Here is an 8749-nt window from a genome sequence, read left to right on the forward strand (position 1 = left end):
AGTTTACCTTGTACTGTAGATATAGCATATAAACCTCCTAGATATATGACCCTGGGTGAATCACTTAACCTCCATTTGTCTGTTTCCTCATCTGTAAAATGGGGATAGTATTTGCATCTATCTCCCAGGGTTGTGGTGAAGTGGTAAAGTGCTCAGTAAACCTTAAAGGGCTATGCAAATGCTGTTATTATTATTATGTAAACTGCTAAATAGAAGCTGCTGTTGTCTGTCCTTCACTTTTCAAAGAGGACCGATGACTGAGGGGATGATGTGTTGACTGGTTCATAAGTGAGGCAGAACTGCACAAAGTCCTCAGCCTCCCCCTCTTCCTGTGTCATTGAAGTCCTGTGGCAAGACAAAAGTCAACACGACTGGTCATGGCCCCGGATGCAGCCGATGACTTTGGCGTCTTTGATGTCTGACCAAGCTCTAAGCTCTTCACACCTCCTGCTTCAGCTGCCATCGTGGCCGTTGGAACAAATTGTTCTCATCTGCCCATTCTGGCAAGGGAAGTCTTCACATCCTTGGGGCAGACATCCCCCTAACCCACAATGGGTTTGAGGGCTATCAGTTACTCTCAGCCTGGTTTAGCCCGTCTACACGAGTTTACACAGGTGTGGCCGCTGTGTACTCTGCAGCCTCTTGGAGCCCCAGGTGAGAGTTGTGTGACAGATGGATACCAAAGGTGGACGAGCAGCCCTGAAAAGGGCTGGGCGGCCCTCATACCAGAGGTGCCAGTCCTCCTGAACACTCCACACACCCCTGATAAATAGATACAAGATAACCAAAAGGATTCTCTAGGGGAATCAGGGGAGGTTTCACAAAAGAATAGACAATTATCTTTTTCCCTCCTCTCACACAGCCACCGCCTAATGCAAGCCCTAATCACTTCATATCTGGACGATTGAAATTGCTTCCCAATTTGCCTTGATGCTTCTCGATATAATCTTTCCAAAGCACAGATAGGAGTATGTCACGCTCATCTTCAAGGACCTTCAGTGGCTCCCTATTGCCTCCAGAAGAATACAAAAACTTCTCAGCTTGGCATCAGGACCCTCCACAATCTCAGCCCAGTGCAACTTTCTAGGCTAATTACACATAATTCTCCCTGTCTTGCACCCTATACTCCAGCCAAACTGTCCTAGATGATGCTTCCTGAACTTGAACCTGACATTCCATTCTCTAATTCTATGCCTTTGTGTAGGCTGTCCCCCATTCCTAGAATGTGCTCCCTCCTCCCCTCTACTTTTCAGAACTCTTAGCTTCCCTTAAGGAAAGAAGGAAATAAATATTTATTGAGCACCTACTACATGCCAGGCCCCGTTAGGTGCTTTATATTTGATCCTTACAACAACCCTGGTAGGTAAGTGTTTTGATTAAACCCATTTTACTGTTAGGGAAGCTGAGACAAATGGAGGTTAAGTGACTTGTCCTGGGTCATCCAGCTAGTAAGTGTCTGAGGCTAGATTTGAATTTAGGACTTCCTGACTCCACTCCCAGTGCTCTATTCCTTACGCCCATCCCCACCCCAGCAGCTTAGACTCAATTAAGGTGTCACCTCTTTAACTAAAAGACCAAATTGGAGGGGGGAGGGGTCAGGGTGAGGGAAAAGTCAAGGAGGATTCCGAGGTTAGGAATGAAGCTTTGTGATTGGAAGGATGGCAGTGATCTTCCTAAGAAGGTTGAGAAGAAGGGCAAGTTTAGCAGGGGATATCCCACCTCTCATAGTTGCTACCCATTTGAGCTTGGACAAATCACTTAACTACCCTGGGCCTCAGCTTCCACATCTGGAAGATGGGCACATTGGAGTAGTTGGCTTATGAGATCCATTATAGGATTGGAGACATTATCCTATCATAACCAGGAGTTGAACAGGGCATGTGTGAAGCTGCCCTTCCTGATTCCCATCCATGGCTGAATGGGAGTGACCCAGAGCATGGTACTTTGGGGATGACACTTACCGGCCCCTGACCCTGATGAGATCATGCTAAAAATGGTTGACTCTTCCCCTGACTGTCTTTTTTCTATTCCCTTCCCAACTGCTGGGCTCTATCAAGCTATGTCCCACGAGGGGTGAGGGGAAGGGCAATTCACTCTATCTCTTACCCCAGCCACCACGTGGCCATGAGTACATAGCAGCTAAAACCTCTATCCTGCCTAAGAGAACCTGATTCTAGGTTTGGTTTGTTCTTTACTGATCTTAGGAGAATGACTGTCATCCCATTGTGTCCAGCCACCTTGTGAGTCAGAGAGGTTCTGTGGTGCCAGGTCCTTTAGTTAGAGCTGACCGGAGGCAAAGGCAGGAGTCACCAGCTGCTACTCTAGTAGTGGAAAAGATAACCTCTACCCAGGCCTAGCTTCCCAGATGACATGGACTTTGTGAAGATAGTGCAGAGCAGAGGTAATCTGTAAAATGACTACCTAACAGACCCACAAATTGTTTCATATTGAGATGCTTTCAACTATCAGTCTTTTGTTAGAGTATAATAGCAGTTAGTACTGTCTCCAGGGGCAGCTGAGTGATACAGTGGATAGGAAGCCAGGCCTGGAGCCAGAAAGAATCCTCTTCATGAGTTCATATCTACACCTATTGGCTGTGTCACCCTGGCCAAGTCACTTAACCCCATTTGCCTCAGTTTCCTCATTTGTAAAATGAGCTGCAGAAGGAAATGGCAAACCACTCCAGTATGTTTGCTAAGAAAACTCCAAATGGGGTCACAGAAAGTTGGACAGGACTGAAATGAGTAAAGAACAGGTACTATCTCTTATTTAAGTCTTTATCAATGCATGTTTGTGAGTGTTTTATGTTTAGCATTTCTTTTGTTTATAGGAAACAAATACCTGTCCCATACCCATACTATCAGTGGAGTACCTTTACACTCTCCCATACACACACTTGGGGGAGATCTTCCTGAGATGATCTAAACCTATGCCTTAGGCAATTTTCCCCTGGGGCATCAGGATGAGAAAGTATAAGGAGCCAAAGAATGTGAGAAAAGGAATCTAATTCCTCTTCTAGGGGGTCAGGCTCCCCCAGAGCTGAACCCAGTCCTGGCCACAAATGGGCCCAAAGCACAGGGGTGGAGAGGGGAGAGGGATAAATGGTCCCTCCTCCTTGGCCCAGCAGGGGTCCCTTCAATTGTTAAGACTGTCAATGACTTGCTTGCATATGGAGCCTTTTGCATATGGGATGTATGGAGGACAGCCAGGTGGAAATCACAAGATTATCCAGCTAGAAGGGAGGTGCTTCAGAGGCCATTGAGCCCATCCCCCTTGTTTTGTGGGAGGATGTCCCACAGGAAATGCAGGACTGGACGTCAGGAGGAAGGTGAAATACATCTGGGAGTCAGCTTTCCGGATTCCCCCTCTCCTGCCCCCTTCTTCCCCCCATCTTCAAACTGGTCCTCTTCCCAGCCCCTCTAGCCCTAACCCTCCCTTCACCCATTTCTGTTGGCCCCAAGTTCCCACCCTCCTGGGTGAGCTGCGGCTGCCCCCTGCTGGCCAACACCAGTATTCACTGCGAGTTTCCCAAACCCAGCTGCTCAGACGAGGAACATCTGTGGTTCATCAGGGTTTTTAATTCCCTTCCACTCAATCTTTTAGGTGAATAAATACTGAATGTGGTTCTTGGCTGTGCCCACAGTACATCAGTCTTCGGAAAGCCTGACAGGAGCCAGAAATGAAGGAGGCTCCTGCCAAGATGCAGTCCACAACACACCACACATGCTCACTCTCTCCCTCCTTCCCTGCCTGACCCAGTCTCCCGGCTTACAATATAAACATTCACGTGCACACTCCCAGGGTGGGTGCACACATTCACACAAAGATGCACGGACATTCTCACACCTGTTATCCTCACTCCAACACTCTTAAGCCTTTTCACCAAGGCAAAATTTGACACACAGTCAGAGATGCTCAACCTGTCCACAGACGCTGACACATGGTTCACCCCAAAGACACTTCTCCAGGCATCCTTGCTCATAAGACTCAGAGAGGGGCCAATTCTCCTATTTATTGAAACCTGGCCCAATGGCATCTTTTCCAAGAAACCTCACCTGAGCAAGTGGGCAAAAAGTTGAGGAATCCTGAGTGAGCCCCCAGAGCTGAGTCAGGCTCCTAGGCACAAAGAAGGATAATAATGTCACATTTGTAGGAATTGTTTCCTTCTTTGGCTTTTGTCCCGAGTGCCTAGTACAGTGCCTGGAATGCAATAGGTGCTTAATAAATGCATATTGATTTGGTTCTTTAGGATTTGGGAAGGGAAGGGAAGGAAGGAAGGGAGGAAGACATGATGGAAGGAAGATGTTTTAAGTGCTTACTATGGGTCAGGTACTGCTAAGTGCTGGGGATACAAATACAAGGAAAAAAAAAAAGAAAGCATAGTGCTGGCCTTAAAGTTGGGAAGACCCAGGTCAAATCCATGTTCAGATCTGTGAAGCTATGTGACCTTGAATGATTCACTTAACCGTTATCTGCCTCATTTTTCTCGACTGTAAAATGGAGATAAAAATAGTACCTACCTCCCAAGGTTGTTGGGGGGAATCAAACAAGAATACACACACGCCTATATACACGTATGTATGTACATATGCGTGTATATACATGGATGTATATATTGATATATATATAAGGTTTATATAACCTTATATATAAGGTTATATATTTATATATATTTAAGGTTTATATAACCTTAAAACACTGTATCAATTCTAGCTATTCTTGTTAAAGCACTTTGCACTGAACAGCCCTTTGAGATAGATAGTGTGTTACTATCCCAATTTTACTCAGAGACTCAGAGTGAGAAAGTGACTTAACCCTTGATCATACAGCTACTAAACGGAAGACGTAGAATTTGAAACCAGATCTGCTGATTACAAGTTCCATACTCTGTGTGATGCCTCTCTGAGCCTCTGTTTTCTCATCTATAAAATGGAAGTAATAACACCTGTGGGCCCTACCTCACAGGACTATTTTGAGGCTTAGGGAGATAATGTATGCAGGGCATTTTGCCAATGTTAAACTGCTCCATAAATGGCAGCTAGTATTATGTCCCCATCCCATCACATTTGGGGTAATGTCCTACCCAGAGCCTATCCATGAAGGCTCCCATCAGAGGGAGACACATAGGGTTGATCAGTCAACCAATAGCTATTTATTAGGTACCTACCTATATGGCAGCCAGGGGCAGCTAGGTGACACAGTGCATAGAGCACTGGGTTTGGCATCAGGAAGACCCATCCTCAAGCATTTATAATGAATAATTACTGATCAATATAAAATTGCCATCATCACCACCATTAATGCTTGCGGGCTAATTGCTTAACATCGGTGCTGATCAGTTGGGCCTTTTATGGTCCAGGACTCTGATGATATGTCAGGGAAACACCAAGTCCCCTGCTTGCAGTCTTCTCACTTGGCCAGACTCTCTACCTTCTGGATCAAAGTGTGAATCAATGTCATTCCTTCTTCTGATTCTCCCCCACTGAGTCACAGCACACAAATCTGCATCATATGCAAACCCGATGCTTATCCATACATATTCAGACCATCTATTAACACTCTCCTGAACCTTTACCCACCCCACCTCTGACACCTCAATATGAGATTAGGTACATTCTGCCTGTCAACCCTCTTCTCCCATTGGGGCAAATTCGACAAAGTACGATCCCAAGGAGACTCCTTTGCCGTTCCACCCTGTCTGTGTCCTTCCTAATCTTTGGCACCCAGACACGTTCCAGTTAAATCAGATCAGGACAGAAACTATAACAGGACCATCATCTCCCACATTCTAAATGCTAGCTTATTAAAGCAGTTTACATTCCAGTCCCATCTCCTACCTCCAAGGCCTTGCACAGACTGGCCACCATGCATGGAATGAGCTCTCTCTTTACCTCTGCCACTTTTGAAACAGCTAGCTCCCTTCAAGGCTCAAGAGGCACATGGTAGCCACAGAATAAATTCTTGTTGACTTGAGGCCTTTGCTGATTCCTTCATTGTTACTGCTCCCTCTCCTACCAGTCAGAAATTACATTTAATTGATTTTGGATGCAATTGGGACATCATATACACACATATACACACATTTTTATTAACTTTCTGTGTACATGTTGTTTTTTCCCCCAAGCAGAATGTAAGCTCCATGAGGGTAAGGACAGTTCTTCACTTGTTTTTCTTTTTTTTTTGGTGAGGCAATAGGGGTTAAGGGACTTGCCCAGAATCACACAGCTAGCAAGTGTTATGTGTCTGAGGCTGGAGTTGAACTCAGGTCCTCCTGACTCCAGGGCCAGTGCTCTATCCACTGTGCCACCTAGTTGTCCCCAGTTCTGCACGTTTGATCTCATATCCTCACACCACTCCCAAAACCTTTGCCTCTGACCTTGGGTCCTCAGACACTAGGAGAAGAGCTTTAGCCTTCCCTTGCCAGGGAATCAGCCCTTCATTTTAGCCATCTCGTCACCATGCTGCATTCATGTTATCCATCGTCCTCATTCCACCCCCCCACCCCCCCACCCCGACACCTCCCGAACTTGACCTCTTCGGGGAACTTCCTTGGAGCCTTTATGTCACTCCTAGGCCATTTCCACCTACTTCCATACCATCCCCGTTTCCAGCTTCCTTTTATGTGCTAGATTCTCATATTAGACTGTAAGCACTTTGAGAGCAGGACTGTTTTCCTTACTCATACTCGTCTTAGCACATAGTAAGAGCTTAATAAAGCTTATATCTATCTGTCCATCCCTAATGTTTAAAGAACAGTGTCTGGCACACAGTGGGTGCTTAATAAAGCTTGTTGAATTATGTCAGCTCTTGACTATGCATACGAATGGAAGGATCCAGAGGCATGTATAACCCAGAGCACTGGATCATCAAGCATAATTTCTATAAATACAATTCCCATTATGTTGAATGCTATGTCCAAGAAGGCTTTCCATCTTGGCACACAATTATTACAATGAACCCTAGTACCAAATGCCTTCCCTAACTCATCTCTGTGTTAATCATGCTTAAAAATTTAAATTTGCATTGCTGTATTTGGTTTTTATTTCCCCCTCTTTCCTGAATCTATATTTTTTTGGGCAATTGAGGTTAAGTGACTTGCCCAGGCTCACACAGTTAGTAAGTGTCAAGTGTTTGGTCTGAGGCTGGATTTGAACTCAGGTCCTCCTGACTTCAGGGCTGGTGCTCTATCCACTGCATCACTTAGCTGCCCCCTGAATCTATCCTTCCACCGTCTCTACCCAGACAGCCATTTCTTGAAACAAAAAATTTTTTAAAAGAGGAAAAAAAGCAATTCATCAAAATTAACCAATATATCACTGGTGTCTGTTGGTATATTCAATATTATATGCCAACAGTCCCCCATCAATACACAGAAGAGGGCATTTTCTCATTTAATCTTAGGGCACAGACAGCCATTATAATTATGAAATATAATACATTATATATAATGAAAATATGTTCATGTTATGCATTACATAATTATTATATAACGGCATTCAGTTTCTGTATGTGTGTGTCTAAGATAGTCACTTTTTTATAATGAAAGTTCCTGACTGCTGAAAAGATCGGGCTTGTCGAGGGGTTCTCTATGATACTTTTATACTGTTGAAACAATTGCCCCCAGTTTTATAGCATTCCACAGTTGGTAGATAGGTAGTGCAGTGGATAGAGTACTGGCTGTAGTCTGGAAGATCTGAGTTCAAATCCAGACAGAGTACTAGCTACATGGCCCCTTGAGTGAGTCACCTAACTTCTGCTTGCCTTAGTTTCTTCATCTGTAAAATGGAGTTAATTATATAGCATCTTCCTCTCTGTGAATCAATCTTCTGTGAAGATCAAATGATAATTTTGTAAAGCAAGTTATAGAAATGCTAACTATTATTACTGACAGTTTACAAAGCAGTTTCCTAATGACAGCTCCAGGAAGTAGGAATGCCAGTGTCTTCTTTTATAGAGGAAAAGACTAAATGAGGGGAAGTGATACGTCCAAGGTCACACAGCCAACAAGTATCAGGGTCGGCATTTGAACCCAGGTCCTGGGTTCTTGATTCTGCCCCAGTTACTCTTTCTACTTCAGCCTGACTCTGCCTCCCCTGAGGACCTAGTCATGACTCTTCTATATGCCCCAACAGGAAACATTGAACTGCCTCCTTCCCCTCCCCTCAGCCACCCTCAGAAAAAGTGCCTCAACACCCCAACCACTTGCCCCCACAGCCCCAGATCCTGCCCTTGACCAGAGGTATGTGCTCAGGCACTCCCTTTCCCAAAGCCCTTCCAATTTTCAGCCTTCTAATTCACTACAAGGGCTGTACATCTGTCTCCTCTCCAGGTCTTGTAGCCTGGAAATGGGATTTGGAGCAATCTAGTTATTATGCTGTAACAAAGTTACAGGAGACAATTTAGAGGCTCCCCAGCTTGAATTATGGCTGGATTCGGTCTGTCTTGGGCTTCGGAAGGTAGCCAGAAACACACACAGACTCTGGCTTTTTGACATTTACATAACCCCTTTCTCTACCTTCATAGTCATTGCTGAGCAGATCAGGTGGGCTGGGGAAGGCCCTGGCTCCTGGCACAAAGTGCCCCATTTGTAGACAGATGATGATGGAGAGAGTCAGATGGATAACTGGTTGTTGTGGCTGAGAATGAGAATGCCTAGAAACTGTATAAGACCCTTCTGGCTCTGCCATTCTGTGTTCCAAGGCCCCTCCCAGCTCTGACATTCCATGGTCTAAGGGCCCTCCCAGCTCTG

At 45.2% G+C, this 8749-nt stretch overlaps 1 pseudogene; it reads left to right on the plus strand.

The window, feature by feature from the left end:
• Positions 1-8749, plus strand: part of LOC114027383 — a 40542-nt pseudogene that overhangs the window by 29246 nt on the left and 2547 nt on the right.

This window comes from Vombatus ursinus, unplaced genomic scaffold, assembly GCF_900497805.2.
Source record: "Vombatus ursinus unplaced genomic scaffold, bare-nosed wombat genome assembly UNPS02014859.1, whole genome shotgun sequence".
Classification (NCBI taxonomy): Eukaryota; Metazoa; Chordata; class Mammalia; order Diprotodontia; family Vombatidae; genus Vombatus; species Vombatus ursinus.